The sequence below is a fragment of the Lolium rigidum genome, chromosome 6, assembly GCF_022539505.1.
Source record: "Lolium rigidum isolate FL_2022 chromosome 6, APGP_CSIRO_Lrig_0.1, whole genome shotgun sequence".
Lineage (NCBI taxonomy): Eukaryota > Viridiplantae > Streptophyta > Magnoliopsida > Poales > Poaceae > Lolium > Lolium rigidum.
Genome location: NC_061513.1, coordinates 358,418,350 through 358,444,673, shown reverse-complemented (window position 1 = coordinate 358,444,673; position 26,324 = coordinate 358,418,350).

Below are 26,324 nucleotides of genomic sequence, written 5' to 3'. Positions count from 1 at the left end.
TATCCCAGAAGAATATTACTTCCGGAGGGAGGATCTCCATATTCAGATTTGCGAACGCTGGCAGTTATTCAATTTAGACGCCCTCAACAAATCTCTCATGAGTTGCTATTGCTTGTAAGTTGTTGAATTCATTGTCTACATATAATTTCATGTTTATTGCATGTAATTATACTCATTATATCCTTTTGTACTCTGTTATGCAGAATGAAGATCGAGCATTGCAAAAGAAGGCATATATACAATATTGGGTTTATTGACCCAGATAAAGTACATCGTGACACGGTAAGGGATAACCCCAATGATACGGGGGCAAACCTTCAGGTTTTTAATGGAGCAACATTTATGTGATTCAATATTGTTTCGGTACAACTACAGGTGAGAGTCTTATTCTGTTGTACACATACAGTTTTTCTTACTTGATGTTAAGTGTAATTCACAATGTATATACAAACATGTGCAGTTTTTAGTGGATTCTGCTAGACATTCAAGTTGATAAGGGAATAGTTGAAGTAAGGGACCCATTGAATAGATGCCTGAAAGGGTTCCGCAACTTGCAGAACTTGCTCCCGAGGTAATTTCAATCATTTTCGCTCTCTTTCGTGAGATATCAGGTAATTATACACCCATTCAATCATTATTTTGCCTGGCAGGTTTTGGACAGGGTTCAAGAGGATGGTCAAGGGTAGTAACTTCACAGAAAAGCTAACGTTTACTCCTGTATCATGCGCCCAGCAGCCACATGGGACGAATCTATGTAGATATTATGTTTGCGAGTTCATTCACATGTTAAACACTGAGAACGACGATTGTAGATTTAACGTAAGCAATACATTCACAACTTTAATTTATTACCGTTAATATTTCGTTATTAAGATTGATATATTCATATTGATCTCATTTTCCTATATAGGTCGAGTTCATGCGGGAGAAGCTCCAACCACACCTACTAGGAACTTGTTTAGCTCAAATAGGCGCTTCTGATGATCCCGTGTAATAGTTCGAATACACAGTGGGCTTTAGTCTCGGTAGTCTTAAGCTCCATGTATGTAAGGGGAATCTACGAATAGACTTTTGCTTCGAATATTTGTTTGCTCGATCTATATATAATGCATGAACGTGTACAGCTTCTATTAGCGTACAAATATATAAAAAATATTTTAAAATGAAACAAAAGGGGGTGGCTGCACCCCTGCCCCCTGCCGAATGCCTCCTAAACCCTAAACCCGAAAGGAGCAGCATCCTGCGCGCACCACGTGGGGGACCTTTTATCTCGGTCTGTGTTACCAGCCGGGATAAAATGTGGCGTCGTCTGCGCGTCCCGCGGTGGCCACATGGTGGATTATATGTTTCGGTTGGTAAGCGGACCGGGACAAATGGTTGGATCTTTTGTCCCGTCTCCGTTATCCTGATTGGCTAGCCGGATAAAAATCTCTTACAGACTACTAGAATAATAGGCATGTTCTGTACTAGTGGGACCCAAGATGATTTCATGCATGCATTGCCGCGTCCCCGAGAAGGCAATCTTGTACTACGATGGAATGACAAACAGGTTACATTTTGCCTCGAGAACGCAAACTTCTACGTACGTGGACTCTGGACTGTGTAAGTACCATACACAAAAGCATGGAAATTGAGGGAGTCATTGATAGTGAGATAGTATAATTGCCTTCTGTTGTAACCGGTAAAATCCCATACCCTACGCCTTACTCTGTGACAAAAAAGAAATTTGAAAAACAAATACGCCCGAAGCATGGAAATGGAGGGAGTATCAATGGTAGTGAGATAGTATAATTGCCTTCTCTTTTTTACACTTTTTTTTTTGACAAAAGACAGTGGGGAAGATCCCCACTGTGTCATTTTTCATTTTTTATAAGAACACATATGTACATCAGATACTGTTACAAGGATTCATAATAGATCTAGCCAATCCTGCAAGCCTTCCTTAAGACTAGGCTTAATTCTATGTCGAATAGTACCAATACTAACTTTAAAATGATCAAAGCATGCTAATAGATCTCTACTGTCATGTTCAAAGATGATATTATTTCTATGTATCCAGATACTCCAACAGCCTGCAATCAAAATTTCCTTGAAATAAACATTATCAGATCGTCTTTGTCCATCAATCATCATGTTGATATGATCCATATCTTCATTCCACTCCATGCCAATCTTCCACCATAGATTTCTGCTAAAATCACAATGAAAGAATAGGTGTGCCATCGTTTCAACTGCATGATCATCACATAATACACATCTGTTGCATTGCACATAAAATGATTTTCTTTCCATCATTTCCTTGGTGTTCAGCCTGTCATGAGCCAATAACCAGAAGAAGAATTTTTGTTTCGGCAGACAGGCAGATTTCCATATCCATTTGAATGGTAGAGGAGCCAGGGGATGATTAGATAATCTATTATATACCTTCTTAACAGAGTATGATTTCTCATTCATCGTCAATTTCCATTGATCATGGGAGTTGGCATCATGACTGACTGACATCAGAATTTGACCAAGCTCATAGCATTGCTGAGCAGCAATGTTTGATAGTGGGATATTAAATAGATTATATATATCTTCCATGGCTATATATCTTGCATCCTTAACAGTAACCATCTTATTCTTAGAAAACGAGAACAGATGAGGAAATTTATCTTTAAGAATCTGATCATGCCATTTGTCATGCCATAAAAAAATGGTCTGTCCAGCCCCAATATTACAGAGTATCATATCTTTGAATGAGGTAACCAACGATGTACAGTCCTTCCACCAAAAAGATCCTTTCTGATGATTTGCTTCAGGTAGTTTCCCATTCTGATAATATGCAGCCCAGACTAAATTAACCCATGGAATATCATGCTTGTTGTAGAACTTATATAAATTTTTCATTTGTAGAGCCTTATTCTGCTGCCTCATGTCTAAGACACCAAGTCCACCAGATGCCTTGGGCTTACAAACATTCTCCCAACTAACCAGACATTTGCCTGACTTATGTATATCTCTTCCATGCCATAAAAATGTTCTGCATGCTTTTTCCACATGATCAATATGAGTGTAGTGAACTTTCATTGCACACATGGCATGATTTGGCATAGCAGAAATAACAGCTTTGATTGTGACCAACCTGGCACTGTATGACATCATATTAGATAGTCCAGATAATCTTTTGTCAACTTTGCAAATCATAGGCATGAGATCCTCCACTTTAGGTCTGGTAGTGCCCATCGGTAAACCAAGGTATGTAAATGGTAGAGCTTCTATTTTACATCCAAATATATGTGCAAGTTCCTGTACTTTCTGCTGGCTTGTATTAATAGGAACCATAGATGATTTATGAAAATTTATTTTGAGGCCAGTACTAATGGTAAATTTCTCCAAAATTTCTTTCATAATCACAAGTTGAGGTGCTGCAGCCGGCATAATAAGCAATGTATCATCTGCATATTGGATGACAGGATAATCCTGATCATATGAGAAATCAAGTGGTAGTTCCAAAATTCCTTCATGCCAAGCTTGGTTGATAATAATCTGTAATAGCTCAGCAGTAATAACAAATAGCAACGGTGATAAGGGATCACCTTGCCTTACACCTCTAGTGCATCTAATATTTTTTCCAGGCACACCATTTAGAAGAACTGATGTGGAAGCACTTGTCAAAATACTCTTGATCCATGCTATAAATCTGTCCCCAAATCCAAGATGTTTGAGCATATTAATAATCGCAGAATAATCCACCATGTCAAATGCCTTTTCAAAATCCAACTTGATAAGCACAATCTCTTTTCTTGATTTGTGGCAAAGATGTAGATATTCAAAGGACCAATTCAAACAATCCTGTATGGTTTTATTCTTAATGAAGCCATATTGGTTCCTGTGCAATATAGGAATTATAACCTTCTGCACACGATTGGCCACTAATTTTGTGATGATCTTTATAGCCATGCTGACTAGTGATATTGGTCGAAAATCATTAGCAGACATAGGATTTGTAACCTTTGGTATTAAAGTGATATAAGCAGTATTGAGACTCTGAATATCCACTTCATTATCATAGAATTTTCTACAGAGATCATAAATGTTTTCCTTGACAATATGCCAATACTTTTTCATAAATCCCCCATTAAAACCATCAGGTCCTGGCACTTTATCATTTGGCATGTGCTTGATAACTTCATCAATCTCTTCATTGGTAAATGGGACTTCCAAGCATGATAGATCATTATGTGGGACCAAATCATTTAGATCAAACATCATATTTGTGTTACTGACAGTTCCCAGTCTCTGTTTGAAAGCTTTCCATAAAATAGCAGCCTTTTGATAGTGCTCAGTGATATATCTACCATCTTCATCCATAAGGCTAGCGATATAATTGTGTCTATAATTTCTAGTAGCAACTGTATGGAAAAATTTAGTATTTTCATCACCCAATTTTGCCCATCTAATATTTGCTCTCTTCCTCCAGTAAATCCTTTTAGCCTCAATAAGCTTGCCTTGGTGCTTCTTTAATATTTTCCTGAAATTTGCTTCAGCAACAGATAATAACCTCTGATCCTCAAGTCCATCAAGCAGAGCTAGGACAAAACTGCAGTTGTTTATTGTGGTAGTTAATTGAGATAGATTTTTGCTCCATTTCTTAATACCATATCTTAGTGACTTGAATCTTGCAGTGATATCTTGAGCAGAATTCCTGTATAGGCCATTATTGCACCAATATTCAGATACAACCTCATTAAGCCCTTCAAATTCAAGCCAAAAATCCTCAAATCTGAAAATATTTGATTTTGGAATATATGTGCCAACTTCAATCAAGATGGGTATATGATCTGATCCAATATGTGACATAGGAGTAGCCATGGTATTAGGAAATGTAGTGGTCCACCTTGGTGATGTGAAAATCCAATCAAGCTTTTCCAACAAAGGAGATGACTGCATATTACTCCATGTGAACTGCCTTCCTTTAAGTGGGATTTCTTCAAGATCATGCAATTGAATAAGGGAATTGAACAACATCATATTATTATAATTTCCACCTGGTCTGTTACGATCTTCATTACTACGGATCATGTTGAAATCGCCAAGTATCATCCATAGATCATATGGTGCAGAATCAAGATTTTGCAGCCAGTTAACAAAGTTATTTCTTCCCTCAACATGACAGGATGCATAGATATTGGTGATATACCATGTTTCACCCGATAGGTTGCAAGTCAATTTGACTGTAATCTGAAATTCAGAGCAACTAATGACAGTTCCACTAAAAGCATTACCATTCCAAATAGTGATCAACCCCCCAGAATTACCCACCGATGGCGAGTAAATAAATTGGTTCAATCTTCGGGGACAGAAATTTCTGATATAAGCATTGTCGAAAACCTCTCTCTTAGTTTCTTGCAGGCACACAATATTACAATTACTTTCAGAGATTTTATTAGAGAGATCATCCCATCTGTCCTGCGAGTTCACTCCTCTAATGTTCCAATCTAAAATAGTCCAATGTCTGTATCTATCCATGTAAACTGATAGAGAGAAGATTTTGCATGGATAACAAATATTGCATCCAAGATAGAGGAGAAAAAATACGATCCAGGACCCGTCCATACCGTCCTGTAAGCCAGTCTATCCGAACAGAGACCAGATTTAAACAGCCAGACAATTGGATGACATGTCTAGCATGTGTCATGATATGGTATGAGACATAACTGTGGTCTAGTATAATAAAATACAGATACAACAAAGAAAATATCATCACATAGTCTGCTGGCATCACTGATAAAATTGTGATAGAAAAAAGATTGTTCTGGGATAATCGGCCTAATGATTTGAATTCAAATGGAGGAACATCAATATGTAGGAATAAAACAAACGAACTAAGGATAAAGGTACAGATATATGCCCTGTACCAGGCCATGAAAAACTGACGATTACACACTATCATCAGAACTCTCTGCATCCAAAATCTCTTTAGTTACCATAGCAGATGGTAACTTGCAGTGACTAGTACCAATGGCTTGAATCGTTGAAATAGGAAGATGCGGTGGCGGCGCTGCCTTGTTATTGACAACTTCTGCATTAAAGTGAGCTTCCAGATTAATCTTGATTTCTCCATTAGGCCTAATGGCAGTTCTTTTGCTAGCAACCACAGCAGATGTGCCTTCAGATTCTGTATTCATAACCATATTGTCCTCCTTCTGTTTGGCCTCAGCAGCACTTTTTGCATCATAGAATCCAATTTTTATGCCAGCAATCCTGTCACTCCTCCTAACAGCAAGTACATCAACTGGCGCTTTATTTTTCCCTTTTTTCTGCTTTCTTGTACTAGCCGGAGCCCTAGGAATATTCAGGTCAGGAACAGTGTCATCAGAGATGACAGTGTTTTCAGACTTATCAAGAACAGCACTAGGTTGGTTGATATCAACCTGCAGAAAGCACCTTCTCCTACCCTCATTGGGCCCATCCAAATCTATAATATTACAATTTGCAGCCATGATCTGATATCCATTCAGTCTAGGTATGATGTCGACGAGCATTGCCAACAATACTATTTATGAGCCCTTTCAAAGCAGAAACTGGCTCAACAGATTGAATGATTTCTATAATATCCTCTTCTGTATTGCTAACAATTCCCTGTGGTGGAGTTATAGGTGCAACCTCAATATTCAGATCTTCAGCAGCTGGAGCCGCATGTCCATGTCCAGGTGCAGCAGGGGCAACATGCCCAGCTTGATCGTTCAACTCCATATCATCATTATGTACCATATGCTCCCCATGCCAGAAATCATCATGAACAATAGGAAGCGGATGTGGATTGGCACCATCTGGTGGGAGAGGATCCTCATCTCCTGCAACTGGCCCAAGCATTCTCGTAGCAAGCAATACAAGAGGGCAAGTCCATGAGTCAGCATTCCCATCCTCAGTGAGATTTCTAATAACAACCATGCTCATAGGTAGAGTATCCACATTGTAGGCCCTAATTTTGACTAGGATACGTGCTTTGTTAGATAGATCCTTGTTCCATACTAAGAATCTGCCATATGGAGAGACAGTTCTGACAATCATATCTAGATCCCAACACTCATGTGGATAATTAAGCAACATGATCCAAACATCATGCGTGAGCACAGTAGATCTACGATTAATCCCTCTATCCTGTTCAACAAATCTGAGTATGCTATCACCCACAGGAATAGGGCTAAGACTAACAGCAGCATCACGATCCGTAACAGATGCAAATCTGACAAAAGCAGAACCCATAGCACAAGGAGACATAGACCTGGCCTCAAGCCCTAGAACTTGCAGCTGATGATAGATAGTTTGTGTAATAATCTCAAAGTGGTTCTGACCAACCTCGGGTACCAGAGAAGCAATGGCCCAATCATCACAGATGAGTGGGAAATCTCCACCTAGAACCACATATCCACGTTGAGTTCGCAGCGGTCCAGGTGGAAGTGCAGCCATGCCGGGAGGCACATGCGGGAACGGATCACATGCATAGTTGGCCATCGTCGCCGGTGAACTCTGCTCAGACGGCGGCACAGCACCACCAGATGTAGGCGTAGCAGATACGTGAGATATGCTATGACTGCTTGGTGGGGAGGAGATATGGTTGTTATCGGATGCGAGAGGTGGTTTGTAGGTGCAAATATTGATCTGTTTCCAAGAAATTCTCTTTTGCCGAATATGGTTGAAACACTTACGCGCAATATGGCCATAATTATAGCAACTACGGCATCGTATCTGATTGGTACATTTATTTGCATAATGATCCAGGGATAAACACCTATAGCAGGCGGATTGTTGGACATAACGTTTTGGGTTGGGTAGATGAACATGAGCCGGCCTATCTGGAGGGCTTTGCGTCGCAGATGAATGAATACGTAAATTATCAGGCCCAATATACAAGGAAGAATTCAAATTTGGATTCCCGCTACATATGGGCGATTTACCCAAATCAGATCCACCATCACAGAGAGGTTCAGATGAATCAGGTGAAGTATGATTACCTTGAGTTTGAACAGCAGTGTCATTGATCAAGATCCTGGTACTGGCATTAGATTTTATGCGAAATTCTTGCCTGGCATATCGATGCACACGTCGTGGATCTGAACGCGGCCTACTGTGATTCACTGTGGTCCATTCCTTCTCTTGTTCATATAACCAGATCTGTTCCTCCCTCCTCCAATTTGGACCACCATAACTCCAAAGATGGAAATAGCAGACAAAATCCTTGCACTTATACGATCGGAGGTTACAGATCATAAATCCAACAGCCTTTGAGCAGACATCAAAGATGAAAACCCGATCACGTATTAAACACACACGAAAAGAGTTGTAGGGATCACCCAAACATGCAGATAGAGCAAGTCCAACCGTGGTAGCATCAAGATTGAAATTTGCACGACCAAATGAAACCACTAAAGAAAATCCCGAGGAAGGGGAAGATGGGCAAACCGTAGATCCGAATTTTTGATGAACTCTGGATCTAAAATTGTCTCCTGCTGTGAGATCCAGCCGTAGGGCAAGTGGTAAGGAGCCATCATCAAGATCCATGGCCGGATTGGGTGGGAATCGTCGGCTAGAGAGGGTTTATTGGGTGGGTGAGGTGAGATCGCCATGGTGATCGCCTGAGGAGAGGTGAGAGGTGGGAGTCGCCATCTCAGAAGTCCGACATCGTTTCCCCTTCCTCATTCCTCTTTTTTACACTTGAAAAATGTCAGTGTTCTTGTTGTTTATTTATTTTTTAAACGAAACTCACATTTTTGAGCTTTCAAAATATCTAAAAAAAATCCAAACATAGTCAGTGATGTAACCTAGAAGCATGCAAAATTGTAGTGGGATCATTTTTGAATTGTGCTATACAAAAATGACAATATTCAATAAAATTTGAAAATACACAATCTGATAAAGCTTGGAGATTAGAAAATATGTATACTGAGAGATCCGCTAGTTTGTCATCTGTTTGTACTAGCTTAAAATACAAAGTATTTGTAATTGATACTTTACACGTTTATGGGATAAATCATTGGCTATATCCAAAAAAAATCTTTTTTGTAACTCGTTAATATTATTATTTATTATTATTTAAAACTAACGTGATCAGATGCTCGACAGCAAAAATCTCCACTCCAAAGCACTCTCTTCATTCCATAAAACAAGGCTTATATTTTTGTTAAAAGTCAACACCATATAACTTTGAGCAACAATATAGATAAAAATATGAACATCTATAGTATCAAATAAGCATCAATAGATTTACCTTAGAATGTATTTTCACAATATATTTGTTTAATATTCTAGAAGTTTGTAATCTTGCTTACGAATTGGTCAAATTTACAACACGTAGAGTATTCCCTCCGTTCGCGTATAAGTCTAATTCCAGCGTTGCCCTAAGTTAACCTTATTTGATTTTAGCGAACTTTATAGAAATGAGTAGCAACATATACGAGGCCAAACTGGTAGATTATGAAGATATTTCAAGACAAAAATAATATTATTAATTTGGTGTCATAAATTTAGGAGGGAGTAGCCCTCCAGCCAAAAATAAGTTTCTGAACTTTTTAAATTGTGGATTTATCTACAACTAAAACATATCTATATAAATTTGTATCTAGACAAAACTAAGAACATCTCCAACGGCGGCCCCGATAGCATTTTGGGGGCCGGCGTGGTTTTTGGGCTCACACCGGCGCGCCCCAAAAAGCGCCGGCGCGGTTTCGAGCTCAATAGAAGCGCCGGTAACCCCGTGTTGGCCCCTTCGCGAAGGGCGTGAATCGGGCGCACCGGCGCCTCGCGGCAGGTTGGTTTTCGCGTGTGGGGCCGCCTTGGTAGCGAGAGGAGGCGACGGTTCGCGTTGGAAACGACGGTGCATCATAAATGTGACGCCTCGGCTGAAGCGCGGCCGGCCGCCGATGAGGCCACAGGTCCACACACAGACGCCGCCGTAAATGCGACACATCGGCTGCTGTACGGGTAGTTGGCACCCCTATTTATCCCTTCACCGCCGCGGTGCTATCCTCTCATTTCTACACCCGCAACGCTATCCTCTGTCATCTCCACCACAACAATGTTGTGGCGGCTCCATACGACGTACTCGATGCTTGGCCGCATCGGCCGCACGCCTCCTGTGGCGCTTCAACCACCCCACAGCCCGGCGCCAACATCGACTACAACTCTGACGACTCTGTCGACCCACGGTTTGAGGAGTGGGACGAGACGTACGTAGCAGACGCAGAAGCTGAGACGGCGGAGGAGGCGGCGCAGTGGGGTGAGCAGCCGCAGGTCCCCGCTGACCCAGAGCAGGCGGCGATCATGGCCTCCTTGAACGCGCAGCTCTTCCGGAGGCTGAAGGAGGAACAAAGCAAGTTCATCAACGACGCCAACTTCGAGCACGCCGTCGAGATCTCGCGCCAGCGGGCGACCATGGAGGAGGCAGAATGCCTCCTCATGGCGGCGGAGTGACAAAAGCTCCTTGAGCTGAACGCCCAGCGCCAGTCTGAGGCGTTTGCCCGCGAGCAAGCGAGGCTCGCCCAGAACGAGGAGTCTGGCCGATGGCTGGCATCGCTGAGGGGACAGCGCCGCCGGCAAGCTCCTGCGTCGCCGGCGGCCATGCTCCACCGCCAGATGCGCGAAGCAAGGGTAGAGAGGTGGGCACAGACGCATGCGGCAAAGGGGAAAAACGACGACAAGGCAGGCATGTCGCGCGCCCAACCGACGTAAGTAGATTAGGGTTAGAAGTTTAAGTTTCATTTAAGTTTAAATTTGAGACACTTTTATATAAAACTAGTCAATATTCATATGAATTTAGTTTTTTAAATATCATTTACATTTAAATTTCTGTTGGGGGCTGCCGTATAGAGGTGCCGGTGTGGGAACAACATCCTCAAATGAAGGATGCTCTGCCGGTGCCCCTCATAGGGCAGTGCCGATGCCCCTCCCGGTGACTATTTTAGACGCGCCGGTGAAGATGGTCTAAAACACTTATATTTAAATAAGGTAGTAGCAACAAACATACGAGTGAGGGAATTCTTTTTCCACTTGTCGTACTGGGCAAACGGCCGTGCATCCGAGAGATGTTCAGCCACTACAGTTCCAGGCTGTTCATGATAAAGAGGTTGAAGGGACTAGAGAGGCAAAAGGGTCCAACAGGATTGCAGGTGATTTGATGTCGAGGAGAAATGGGAGCACATAACAATTAGGGGCACACGTACAGTCGTTCTGAATTCAAAGTTCAATAGGCATTCAGAAATTCTGCAGAAGCAGCGTGCCGCCAATTAAGCCACGACGAGCTGAACCCTTGTCCGTATGCACGCATACGTTATACTGTTCACAAACCTGTTTGATGTGGAGCGCTTATTGACTAGATTAATAGTTGAGACTGTTGAAAATCATGTGCAATCCTGCTTTTTGGGTCAAAAAACAAATACAATAGTAAAATATGAATGCGAAGGCTTAAGACAACTCATGATAAGATTAACATAGTTACTAATATCACAAACCTATATTTTGGTGACATGTCATGGCAATAAATGAAAAAAAAAGGTAATATGGTAGTACTAGTAAACTAGTTATGTTGCCATAACACATCACACTTCCTAATCTAAGATACGTCTACAACACAATAATATGAGTTTACATACTACACATATGTTACTTTTACTATAAAAGGTAATAACATAGATGAGTAATATACGGAAATTCAATTCGGCTCCTGGGTGCGTATGCTCCCTCTATCAACAAAACATATTTCGCAGTGTGGAAAAATTTTGACAAAAAATTCTACATGTACATCTCCATAATATATGTGTATGCGTCAAGTTTCACGAAAAAATAATATTTTTTGTGGCCAATGTAAAAAAGAGAAAACTTATCATGTGAAAAGCATTGTTTTCAGCACTGGATTTTGTTTTTTTTACACACGTCACATGATAAGTTCATTTTTTATGAAACGACTTTGTGAGCGTGTAGCACGTGAAGATGTACGTGGGAATTTTTGTTTCAATTTTTTTGAAACTTAAAATATGTGAAAGATGCATTTCAAAATATAGGGAGCATATGCTCCCATGTTCCAAAACACCACTCCCAGTAATATATGCAATATTACTACCCTATATTACTCTGCACTATGACTAGCCTAATAAGAATGGAGTACTGTTTCCGTATCAGCACGAAAATTTGAAAAAATTCCACTATAAGTAGCTGCATGCAGTTCTCTTCGGTAGACTACTATAAATAGAGTAGTCACAAGGGCATCTTGTTCAAAAAAAAAAACAAGGGCATGGTGCGTAGCCATTTAGACAAGAAATGGTACAAGGGGTGTATGGAGACATGGAGAAATCATGGACGCGTTTGGTACACTAGTGGAAAACAGGGCTTTCGTGGAAGCCTTTTATCGCGGGCGCGTCTGGACCTGCGACAAATGGCCTGGCCACGTCACCCCGAAACCCTTTGGAGCGGTCCGGGCCTTTTGTCGCGGCCTTTAGTCGCGGGCAGTATTACGACCCGCGACAAAAGGGGTCTGAGGTTTGGCGCCTCCTGCTGGCACCCCTTTTATCGTGGGTCGTGATATAGCCCGCGACAAAAGGGCGAGGCCTGTATATACACACAGCCAGCCCCCCCCCCCCCACCTCCCTACATTTTTTTCCTTGGTGGTGAAAGGTGGAGGTTTATGCTAGCTCATTTTTTCTTCATATGCACAAGAGGTGTTTCATGAAATGTTTGTGAGAGATGCCACTTGATTTTATTTGATAAGATTTCTCCTCCTTTTGATCCTAAAAGGTTAGCAACTAATTTCTCGTATACATAGTCTCCGTACAATACTAATTTTAGCAAGGTGATTGCATCTGATACATAATTGTACTTATGATGCAGATGATGGATGTACGGTAACCGATGTGCTACCGTTTTCAGAGAGGGCGTGAATTCTTTCTTGCTTGTGGCCGAGGCCAACAAGTCGAAGCAAGGTTTTATGTGTTGTCCATGTCTGAAATGTAAGGATGAGAAGGATTACTCTTGCTCAAGAGACATTAAGAGCCACCTGCTTCGGTTCGAATTCATGTCCAGCTATAATGTTTGGACCAAGCACGGAGAAGAAGTGGTTATAATGGAAGACGGCGATGAAGAAGAAGATAACGATGACCAGTACTGATCTATGTTCTCTGAATTCTACGATGATACCGCAATGGAAGACAATGAAGAAGACGAAGGTGAAGAACAGGCACCAGATGATCCTGTTGATGATGATCTTCGTCGGGCCATTTCTGATGCAAGGAGAGACTGTGGCACATATAAGGAGAGGTTGCAGTTCGACAAGATGTTAGAGGACCACCACAAATTGTTGTACCCAGGTTGTGAAGATGGGCAGAGAAAGCTGGGTAGCGTATTGGAATTGCTGAAATGGAAGGCAGAGGCCGGTCTGACTGACTCGGGATTTGAAAAATTGCTGATAATATTAAAGAAGCTACTTCCAAGAAATAACGAATTGCCCGCCAGTACGTATGAAGCAAAGAAGCTTGTCTGCCATCTAGGATTAGATGTGCAGAAGATACATGCATGCATTAATGACTGTATCCTCTACCGCGGTGAGAAGTACGAGAATTTGAATAAATGCCCGATATGCGGTGCATTGCGGTATAAGATCAGAAAAGATGACCCTGGTGATGTTGAGGGCGAGCCACCCAGGAAGAGGGTTCCTGCGAAGGTGATGTGGTATGCTCCCATAATACCACGGTTGAAACGTTTGTTCAGACAAAAAGAGCATGCCGAGTTGTTGCGATGGCACATGGAAGAACTTAAGAAAGACGCGATGTTGAGGCACCCCGCTGATGGTCGGCAGTGGAGAAACATCGGGAGAGAGTTCCCGGATTTTGCAGGTGAGGCAAGGAACTTATGGTTTGGTCTAAGTACAGATGGCATGAATCCTTTTGGGGAGCAGAGCTGCAGTCACAGCACCTGGCCCGTGACTCTATGTATCTACAAACTTCCTCCTTGGTTGTGCATGAAGCGGAAGTTCATTATGATGCCAGTGCTTATCCAAGGCCCAAAGCAACCCGGCAACGACATTGATGTGTACCTAAGGCCATTAGTGTTGGGATTCGTAGCATAGAAACAAAAAATTCCTACCGCAAGAACGAATAACAAGCCAAGATCTAATCTAGTAGATGGTAGCAACGAGATGTTTGTGAGACTAACCCTCGAAGATTCTAAAGCCTACGAGATTAGATCCCGTGGTTGATGTAGTCGATCACTTGTTGCTTTCAAAAGCGCGTAGAAGATCTTGACGGTGCCACAGTCGGGCAGCACCTCCGCACTCGGTCACACGTTCGGTGTTGATGAAGACGTCCTTCTCCCCGTTCCAGCGGGCAGCGGATGTAGTAGATCCTTCTAGCAATCCCGCCAGCATGACGGCGTGGTGATGGTGGTGGTGGAGATCTCCGGCAGGGCTTCCCCGTAAGCGCTACGGGAGAAGAAGGAGGAGGGATTAGCAAGGGTTTGAGAGAGGGGGCTTGGGGCGCCAGCCAGGGTGCCCCTTGATGGTGCGGCCAAGAGGTGTCACCAGCCCTCTCCCTCTCCCTCTCTTTATATAGGTGGAACCCCCAAGGGTTTGCCCAAAATCCGAATAAGAGTCCAACTCAAAAACTTCCATATTGGTAAAGCTGAGATTGGTTTTAAGTAAACCGGGTGTGTTGGTCTGGTTCCTCGCCGTGGGCTCATCTGGTTCAGGTGTAAATGGGCCGAGCTTCACAAAAGTTTGGTTCAGTTTGGTTTCTGTTACAAAACAGGTGGGTATGGTTTGGTTCGGGTCTGAATAGGTTTGGTTCCAAACAAGTGAAACTCACGGTTTACACCCGGTTGGAGAATCAGTTCCGGACGAGCCGTTCCAATCTCTTCCTCTGCCCGTGCGACTACAGGCGCCGCCGCCGCCGCGCACAGCTCGCTGGTGCAGCCTCTGCGACCGCCGCCGCTGCTCGCGCTCGGCTGGCCGGCGTAGCCTCTGCAACCTGCGCCGCCGCTGCCTGCGCTCGGCTCGCCTCCGCAGCCGCTGTGACCGCCGCCGTGGCTTGCGTTCGGATCGCTGACCACGCGCACGACACGCCGGTGAAGCCTCTGCGACCGCCGCCACTGCTTGCGCTCGGCTCGCCGACCCTGGCTCCGCGGCCGCAGCAATCTCCACTCTCGCGCAGCTTCCTGGCCCCTCCTCCTCCCTGCAGTTCTGGATTAGCTTGTTTCCTGCACTGCCGCTGATAGCAGGAGTTGTGAGTTGTCGCTTAGCTGGTTCTCAACCAACTCAGCAAAAGGGCTCAAACCCACGGGTTTGTACTGGGTTTTGGTTCGGTTTGGGTGGAGAATAAAGTGGGTATGGTTCTGGTTGGGTTGAAAATGATATTAAATGGTTTTAGATGGGGTTGGGCTGACATTAATATACGTGCGGGTCTGGTTGAGGTATGGCTCAGTTTCTGAACCATTCTCAGGTTTACATATTGGTGAAACCTAGGTCAAGTGGGATTGCTCCCTTTCCTTGCTTCATGGCCGGCGAACTAGGTGGAGTCCACCATGGACTCCACCTTCCCACTTGGTGGGTTGGCTAGGGTTGGTGGAGTCCCTCTGGGACTCCTCCTTCCATAGTGATTTATTCCGGATGATTCTAGAAACTTCTACAACCTTCCATAAATTCACCGGACCATTCCCAAACTTGGAATATGACTTACTATATATGAATCTTTTTTCTCTGGACCATTCCGGAACTCCTCGTGATGTCCTGGATCCCATCCGAGACTCCGAACAACATTCGAACTCCATTCCATATTCCATATCTACTTAAAACGACATCAAACCTTAAGTGTGTCACCCTACGGTTCGAGAACTATGTGGACATGATCGAGACTCCTCTCCGATCAATAACTAATAGCAGGACCTAGAGATCCATAATAGCTCCCACATATTCAACGATGACTTCGTGATTGAAAGAACCATTTACATACGATATTGATTCCCTTTGTCACGCTATACTTTACTTATCCGAGGTTCGATCATCGGTATCTCCATACGTAGTTCAACCTCGTTACCGACAAGTACTCTTTACTCGTACCGTGGTATGTCATCTCCTGTGACCTAGTCGCATGCTTGCAAGCTAATCAGACGACATTCCACCGAGAGGGCCCAGAGTATATCTATCCGTCATCGGGATGGACAAATCCCACTCTTGATCCATATGCCCTAACTCACACTTTCTGAATACTTAATGCCATCTTTATAACCACCCATTTACGCAATGGAGTTTGATGTAATCAAAGCATCCTTCTGGTGTAAGTGATTTACATGATCTCATGGTCGAAGGACTAGGTAATTATGTATCGAAAGCTTATAGCAAGTGGAACTTAATGACTTGATCTCATGCTATGCTTACTATGGGTGTGTCCATAACATCATTCACCTAATGATATGATCTTGTTATTAATAACATCCGATGCTCATGATCAGGAAACCATGATCATCTATTAATCAACAAGCTAGTTAAATGAGAGGCTTACTAGGGACTCTGGTTGTTTACACAACACACATGTATTAATGTTTCCGGTTAATACAATTATAGCATGGAGTGTAAACATTTATCATGAACACTAAGATATAACAATAACTATTTTATTATTGCCTCTCGGGCATATCTCCAAGAGTCTCCCACTTGCACTAGGGTCAATAATCTAGTTTACATTTGTAAAGATATAACACCTTGGCCTTCTAGTGCTTATCATGTTTTGCTCGCGGGAGAGGTTTTAGTCAACGGATCTGACACGCTCAGAAACGTATGTATTTTGCAATTCATTTGCATCTCAACTCATCACTCATTTTCCAAATGAGTCGGCATTAATCATATATGTTCAGTCTTCTAGTGGAACCTTAATTCCGCGGTCTGAAATATGTCACTAATATTGTCACACACAATATAGCTTCAAAGTTATGACACTATCGGAACTACACCAAGTTCTCAAAGAACTCCTCGACTTAAAACTCCTCAGTCATTGTCAAAAAAATGACATACTCTGCCTTCGTTTGTAGAATCCGTCACAATATTTAGAACTTATCTAAATCTAGCATAGACTTCTTCTAGCTCATTGTGCTACCTTTAAACAACACTTAGCCTAATTGAGATTGAAGTTTTGTTCTTTATATGTGACCAAACTAATATCTATGCAACACCTTACAACGATTTGTTTGTCATTACCCATACAAAACTATATATATATATATATATATATATATATATATATATATATATATATATATATCCTTGGTTCTTCTAAAGCACTCATGGATATTCTTACTCGTTGTCCAATGATCATTACATGAATCATTCTGGTATATGCTCTTAACACTTTAGAGCACAGGACATCTGATTTTGTACATATTATTCGTGATCTAAAATCACTCATGTGTTTTTACTCATCGGGTGTCAAATACACTCAAGTCTTGTTAAACCTTCACATGGAAAAGAACACCTTCTTAATATTTTTATATTGAACTACTTCAATTCATTCTATGTACTTTAACTTAAACTTATTATGTGTTTCAATCTATCTTCATAGATCTTGACACTAAATATGTTTCAGTCCATATCCTTTCATTGAAGTTAATACTCAATGAAACCTTTGAATCACATCAAGTATATAATTACATCATTTATAATCAATGATATGTCATCCACATATAATATTATAACTATGTCTCAACGCTCCTACTTAATTTCTTGCAAATGCAAGCATCTTCATCGTTTCTAATGAAATCATAACTCTTTGATTATTTCATCCGGTGAAGATTCCAACTCCGTGATACTCACTTCATCCAGTGAAGTTTGTATACCTTTTTAGTATTCTACGGACTAGCAAAACTCTCAGTTGTATCTTGTATACACCTTTTAATACACACTTCTGTTAAGTAATGTATTTTGCCATCCTACTAGCATATCTCATAAAAGAAATATGTAGCGATTACTAGAACAATCTGCATAGACTATAAGCATCACTGCTGAAGATTTAATCTTATCGCAGTCAACTCTTTGAACTTTGTCATAAACAATCTTTTGACAAGTCGAGCTTCTTCAAGGATATTCCATCCAAGTCCATCAATTTTATATATCCATTTACTTTCAAAAAGTATTCACCTATCTTGGATTTCATGGCGCATAGCCATTTTAACGGAGTTAGGGCCCATCATAACTTCTTTGTATGTAGTTGGTTTATCATTGTTTAAAATCAATCCTTTGTTCACAAATCATTTATTTGATCACAAAGTAAACCATACCTAAAGGTTCAATAGGTACTTCGATCTCCATGACTATAACACTTTGTAGACATGGGAGCCATGATCATCGTGGCCGCTTCCAGAACCATTTCTGATGCTGCTCTACTCTGATCATCATGCTCAGGTTCATCAACCTTATCAAGTTCAAGTGTCCTCCCACTCAAATACTTCGCTAGAAACAATTTCTTGGAAATTAGAAGCATCGACAAACACTTTTGTCTTTGACTTCATATTGGAAAGAATTCCCAATTTGTTCTGTAGGATAACCAACAAAGACATTCATCCGATTTTGGTTGTAAACTCATTTACTTATGCTATGCATACCAAAATTTTAAGAAAGGACTATCAGGGTTTATACCCATGCCATAACTCATATGGTGTCATTTCAACGGATTAATGATGGCGCTCTATTTAGTGTAAAAGCGGTAGTCTCTAAAGCATAATCCACAAAATATAATGGCATCATTTTACTATATCTCATCATTAATCCAACAAGGTTTGGATATGTCTTTCGAATACTCCATCATAACTATGGTGTTCCGAGAGACGTGAGTTGTGGAACAATTTCATAACTCTCTTAGATGTTCGCTAAAACTCGTAATTCAAATATTTTCACCGTGATCCAATCATAGATATTTGACTTTTCTATTACAATGATTTCCTCTACATGATGAAATTTATTTGAATCTATTCAAATGTTTCAAACTTCTTCCTCATCGAATAAATATATCCATATATATACACTCAATTCATTGTTGGAAGTTTTCATGAAGTAGAAGAATCTTCCGCTCACAACTATGCCCAATGAACCACATATATCATCATGTATGTTTCCACTAAGTTAGTTGCCCGTTCAACTCTTGGCCTATGAACGGTATTTCAGTCATTTTCTTTAGAAAAGATTTGCAAGTGCCAAACGTTTCAAAAATCAAATGACTCCAAAAATCTATTTGCATGGAGTTCCTTCATGCGTTCCTTTCTAACATGAACTAAATGGCGGTTCCACAAATAAGTGGAATTCAAATCATTTGCCTTATGCCATTTTAGCGTCAGTGTTATACATGTGTATTTCACCATTAAGATTTATAATAACTTATCCATCGTACATGGAGTACGGTCATAACTTTGAACAACTCATTGTTTTTATTTGACCAGAGCTAAATAACAATTATTAAGTTCTTTATTATATATCTGAAGGGCTAGGTACAATTCCAACGACGAACATAATAACACTTTATTTTGTCCAGACGTGCATTATTACCACATTCCTTATCAGTCACTTAGGCCATTGTATTCTTGTATTGCGTTGTGTTGTATGACATCTAATACCAACCAATATGGTACAAATACCCAAGAATTCCATTATGTGACCAATCAAAGAATACATTCATAACATGTATATCGTCTATATACACCTGAGGTAGACTTTCTAGTCTTTTCTTTCTTTCTGCCAAAATCCTTTTGTAGTTTCTCTTTCGAGTTTCCTCGTATTTTTGAAAATACTTCAACATCAATAACTTCTAGGCTTGTTAGTCAAATACCAATAACCTTGAGGTTCACACTTTGAAGTTGATCATCACATGACAAGTGTTCCGGATTTCACTATTAGTAATTTTTTAATGTGATAAAAAATTTCACTCATAATTTTATCCATCAAATAATGACAACTTCATGATGAAGCTACTACAGCTTACATGGATATGCGAATAATGTTAGTGCCCAACTAGTTGGAGGATCGGGACACCTAGCGTCTTCAACCTTCGTACATTCCCATAAAACTTATGAGTTTATGTAGTCTCACTAAATTATATTCTATTATCTTGTATTAAGGTCTTAGATATCACATATATCTCACACCTTGCTTATTCTGGAAAAAAACATTTCAGCTCCTTACTTTTCACACGGATTTGAACATCAAGTTTCAAGGAGACAAGATAATTTTTAGATACTAATTGAAACCATTGCTTTTCGAATTAGCAATTTGAGGATTACCAAAAGTTTGTTATAGGACTTAATCATTTCTTGATTCTTTAAAGATACGGTACCAGTCTGTAAAGTTACTTGTCAGGCTTAACAGTATTTCTATCTCAATTACAAGCCTAGCGTAAAGTAGAAAACGGATGCCAATTCTACAAAATTTAATTCCAAATACAATTTAGACTATGTTCAGGATAAATTTGAGTTTACTATTAATTCTTAAATTAACTATGTGAACACCCACTTAAAACAACATCCCTTGTATTGTCTTAGTGATCACACGAACAAAATCCACTACACCAAGTCCGATCTTCACGAGAAAAGATGTAGCTTCGAAGGCAAACACTCAAAGTGTTCATCATATCATTCATATGACGCATGCTCTACCTTTCGGTATCCCGTGTTCCGAGACCATGTCTGTACATGCTAGGCTCGTCAAGGCAACCTTAGTATCCGTGTGTGAAAATCTGGCTTGCACCCGTTGTATGCACATGTAGAATCTATCACACCCGATCATCACGTGATGCTTCGAAACGACAAGTCTTAGCAACGATGCATACTAAGGATGAACACTTTATTATCTTGATATTTAGTGAGAGGGATCATCTTATAATGCTACTGTCGCGATCTAAGCAATACAAGATGCATAAAAGGATTAACATCACATGCAATTCATATGTGATATGATATGGCCCTTTAGTCTTTGCGCCTTTGATCTTCATCTCCAAAGCACGAACATGATCTCCATCATCAACGGGCATGATCTCCATCGTCGGTGTAGCGCCAAGGTTAATGGCGCCGTCTTCATGGTTGTTCTCCCATGTAGCAACTATTACAACTACTTTGAAATAATACCTCAACATGAAATATAAAGACAACCATAAGGCTCATGCCGGTTACCACAATAATATAATGATCATCTCATACATATTCATCATCATATCATGGCCATATCACATCACCAAACCCTGCAAAAACAAGTTAGACGCCTCTAATTTGTTTTGCACATTTTACGTGGTTTAGGGTTTTCGAGTGAGATCCAATCTACCTACGAACATGAACCACAACGGTGATACTAGTGTTGTCAATAGAAAGAGTAGATTGAATCTTCACTATGGTGGGAGAGACAGCCACCCGCAAAGCCACTTATCCAATACAAGTTGCATGTCAAGCGTGGAGCAAGTCTCATGAAACGTGGTCATGTAAAGTTTGCCCGAGCCGCTTCATCCCACCATCCCGCAAGATGCAAAGTACACTAACTAAAAATAACAAAAGCATCAACACCCACAAAAACCATTGTGTTCTACTCGTGCAACCAATCTGTGCATAGACACCGCTATGATATCACTGTTGGGATTCGTAGCATAGAAAACAAAAAATTTCCTACCGCAAGAACGAATAACAAGCCAAGATCTAATCTAGTAGATGGTAGCAACGAGATGTTTGTGAGACTAACCCTCAAATATTCCAAAGCCTACAAGATTAGATCTCGTGGTTGATGTAGTCGATCACTTGCCGCTTTCAAAAGCGCGTAGAAGATCTTGACGGTGCCACAGTCGGGCAGCACCTCCGTACTCGGTACAACGTTCGGTGTTGATGACGACGTCCTTCTCCCCGTTCCAGGGGGCAGCGGATGTAGTAGATCCTCCTCGGAATCCCGCCAGCACGACGGCGTGGTGACGGTGGTGGAGATCTCTAGCAGGGCTTCGTCGTAAGCGCTGCGGGAGAAGAAGGAAGAGGGAGTAGCTAGGGTTTGGGAGAGAGGGGGGCTTGGGGCGCCGGCCAGGGTGCCCCTTGATGGTGCGGCCAAGAGGTGTCACCAGCCCTCTCCCTCTCCCTCTCTTTATATAGGTGGAACCCCCAAGGGTTTGCCCAAAATCCGAATAAGAGTCCAACTCAAAAACTTCCATATTGGTGAAACCTAGGTCAAGTGGGATTGCTCCCTTTCCTTGCTTCATGGCCGGCCAACTAGGTGGAGTCCACCATGGACTCTGATACGTCTCCAAACGTATCTATAATTTCTTATGTTCCATGCTAGTTTTATGATAATACCTACATGTTTTATTCACACTTTATAATGTTTTTATGCATTGTCTGGGACTAACCTATTAACAAGATGCCACAGTGCCAGTTCCTGTTTTCTACTATTTTTGATTTCAGAAAGTTGGTTTACAAATATTCTCGGAATTGGACGAAACAAAAGCCCACAGCCCTATTTTCCACGGAGTCTTCCAGAAGACCGAAGAAGAGTCGAGGAAGGCCAGCAGGGGCCCACACCATAGGGCGGCGCGGGGGGGCCCACTACCGCGCCGACATGTGGGGAGGGAGCCCCTGGCTCCCCCGACGCTGCCCCTTCGCCTATTTATTCCTTCGTCCTCGAAAACCCTAGTACCGAGAGCCGAAATACGAGAACAGTTCCAGAGACGCCGCCGCCGTCAACCCCATCTCGGGGGGTTCAGAAGATCTCCTCCGGCACCCTGCCGGAGAGGGGAATCATCACCGGAGGGCTCTACATCACCATGCCCGCCTCCGGACTGATGCGTGAGTAGTTCATCCTTGGACTATGGGTCCAAAGCAGTACCTAGATGGTTGTCTTCTCCTATTATGCCATCATGTTTAGATCTTGTGAGCTGCCTATCATGATCAATATCATCTATTTGTAATGCTACATGTTGTGTTTGTTGGGATCCGATGAATATGGAATACTATGTCAAGCTGATTATTGATCTATCATATATGTTATTTATGATCTTGCATGCTCTCCGTTGCTAGTAGAGGCTCTGACCAAGTTGATACTTGTAACTCCAAGAGGGGGTATTTATGCAAGATAGTGGGTTCATGCCTCCATTGAATCCGGGACGAGTGACGTAAAGTTCTAAGGTTGTGGATGTGCTGTTGCCACTAGGGATAAAACATCAATGCTTTGTCTAAGGATATTTGTATTATTTACATTACTCACAGTACTTAATGCAATTGTTTGTTGTTTGCAACTTAATACTGGAAGGGGTGCAGATGCTAACCCGAAGGTGGACTTTTTAGGCATAGATGCATGCTGGATGGCGGTCTATGTTCTTTGTCGTAATGCCCTAAGTAAATCTCATACTAGTCATCATGATATGTATGTGCATTGTTATGCCCTCTCCATTTGTCAATTGCCCAACTTTAATTTGTTTACCCAACATGTTATTTATCTTATTGGAGAGACACCACTAGTGAACCGTGGACCCCGGTCCATTCTTTTACATCTGAAATACAACCTACTACAATCATTGTTCTCTTTTGTTTTCTGCAAGCAAACATAATTTTCTACACCATACGTTTAATCCTTTGTTTTCAGCAAGCCGGTGAGATTGACAACCTCACTGTTAATTTGGGGCAAAGTATTTTGATTGTGTTGTGCAGGTTCCACGTTGGCGCCGGAATCCCTGGTGTTGCGCCGCACTACACTCCTTCACCAACAACCTTCACGTGATCTTCATCTCCTACTAGTTCGATAACCTTGGTTTCTTACTGAGGGAAAACTCGCTGCTGTACTCATCATACCTTCCTCTTGGGGTTCCCAACGGACGTGTGCTTTACCGTCACAAGCAGCTAATTTTCTGGCGCCGTTGCCGGGGAGATCAAGACACGCTGCAAGGGGAGTCTCTCACACCCAATCTCTTTACTTTTTTTATTGTCTTGCTTTGTTTTATTTTCTGTCTTGTTTGCTTTCTTTATACCAAAAACACAAAAAATTAGTTACTTGTTTTACTTTATTTAATTCGGTTTTGCTTTATTTATTTTTATTATTGCTAAAATGAGTAGTCGTGAAGTTGAAGTTCGTTCGTTTAAGCAACAAGGGGGAGAAAGTTTTAAAGATGCTTGGTATATAATTAGTGATGCTCATCATAGGTGCACTAAGAAATACTCCACTATTATCCTCCTTAGGAACTTTTATGTTGGTATCTCTAGCTGGAATAGGTATGTTCTTGATATTCTTACAGGGGGTAATTTCCTAGGTACACCTGCTTTAGAAGCTAGTTACATCATTGAGAGTCTAGTTGGAATACCACCTGTTAATGAAGCTAAAATTGAAATTTCTCTTGAGGATGTCATGAAAAAGTTGGAGGCCATAGAGAAAAATCTTCCAAGTGTTGAGACTAAATTGGGAATATTACTTTATAATACTGATAAACTTGATAAATCCCTAGGAGGAACTAATGAAAGAATTGCTGTCTTAGAAACTTGTGCTATCCATGATAATCGAACCCATATGATTGGTGAACTTGAAGAAGCTATATATGGGAACCTTGGGTTCAACTTTTTCTTCTCTTAAGTTTAAGGAGAAAGCTTATGTGGGTAAGGAGCAAAAGTTCATGTATGTCCCTAAGATGCCAAAGCCAAAGAATCATTATGAGCTTAAAATTGATAAAACCCTTAGTACTACTATGGGAAATTTAGATAATGGAGCATCTAATATACCTTTTGCGACAAGTTGTGTTTTTAAGGAAAATTATGATGTTGATGCTTCTTCTCTTGATGTTACTTGATTTTCACTTTCGCGCCTAGCCGAAAGGCGTTAAGAAAAGCGCTTATGGGACACAACCCATTATTTTATTTCTGCAATTTTTGTTTTATATTTGAGTCAAGGTGCTTGTTACTACTGTAGCAATACCTTTGTATCTTTATTTTCTTTCATTGTTGTGCCAAGTAAAGTCTTTGATAGAAAGTTGATACTAGATTTGGATTTCTGCGTAGAAACAGATTTTTAGCTGTCACGGTTTTGAGTTTTTCTCTCTGTAGAAAAATCTAAAAATCCTGAAAAAAATCATGAGTAATACTCAGATATGTACGCAACTTTCATTCAACTGGAGCTTTTCCATCTGAGCATGTTAAGTGCCTCGAAAAAATTCGTCTTTACGGACTGTTCTGTTTTGACAGATTCTGCCTTTTATTTCGCATTGCCTCTTTTACTGTGTTTGAGTGGGTTTCTTTGCTCCATTAAATTTAAGTAATCTTGGGCAATGTCCAGAAGTTTTGGGAATGATTGTGTCCTTGCTAAACATGTGAATTTTTGATTATGCACTAACCCTCTAATGAGATTGCTTTGAGTTTGGTGTGAAGGAAGTTTTCAAGGATCAAGAGAGGAGGATGATATAATATGATCAAGACGAGTGAAAAGTCTAAGCTTGGAGATGCCCCCGTGGTTCATCCCTGCATATTTCGAGAAGACTCAAGCGTCTAAGCTTGGGGATGCCCAAGGCATCTCCTTCTTCATCAACAGCTTATCAGGTCACCTCTAGTGAAACTATATTTTAATTCCGTCACATCTTATGTGCTTAACTTGGAGCGTCTGTGTGCTTTTATTTTCGTTTTTTATTTTAAGTTTTCTTAATAAATCGGATCCTAACATGCTTGTGTGGGAGAGAGACACGCTCCACTTTTTCATTTGAACACTGGTGTTCTTCGTTTTATTTTTAATGTTCATGGCAAAAGCTGAAAGCCGCTGCACTTATTACTATTTGGTTGGAAACAGAAAATGCTTCATGTGGTAGTTGGTATATTCTCTTGAATAATTTGATACTTGGCAATTGTTTTGAGCTCTCAAGTAGATCATGTTTAAGCTCTTGCATCATGTAGTTTAAACCTATTAGTGGAGAACTACCGTAGAGCTTGTTGAAATTTGGTTTGCATGATTGGTCTCTCTAAGGTCTAGATATTTTCTGGTAAAAGTGTTTGAGCAACAAGGAAGACAGTGTAGAGTCTTATAATGCTTGCAATATGTTCTTATGTAAGTTTTGCTGTACCGGTTTATACTTGTGTTTGCTTCAAACAACCTTGCTAGCCAAAGCCTTGTACTGAGAGGGAATGCTTCTCGTGCATCCAAAATCTTGAGCCAAAACCTATGCCATGTGTGTCCATCATAACTACCTACTATGTGGTATTTTTCTACCATTCCAAGTAAATACTTCATGTTCTACCTTTAAACAATTCAAAACTTTATTACTCCTTATTTGTGTCAATGTTTTATAGCTCATGAGGAAATATGTGGTGTTTTATCTTTCAATCTTGTCGGG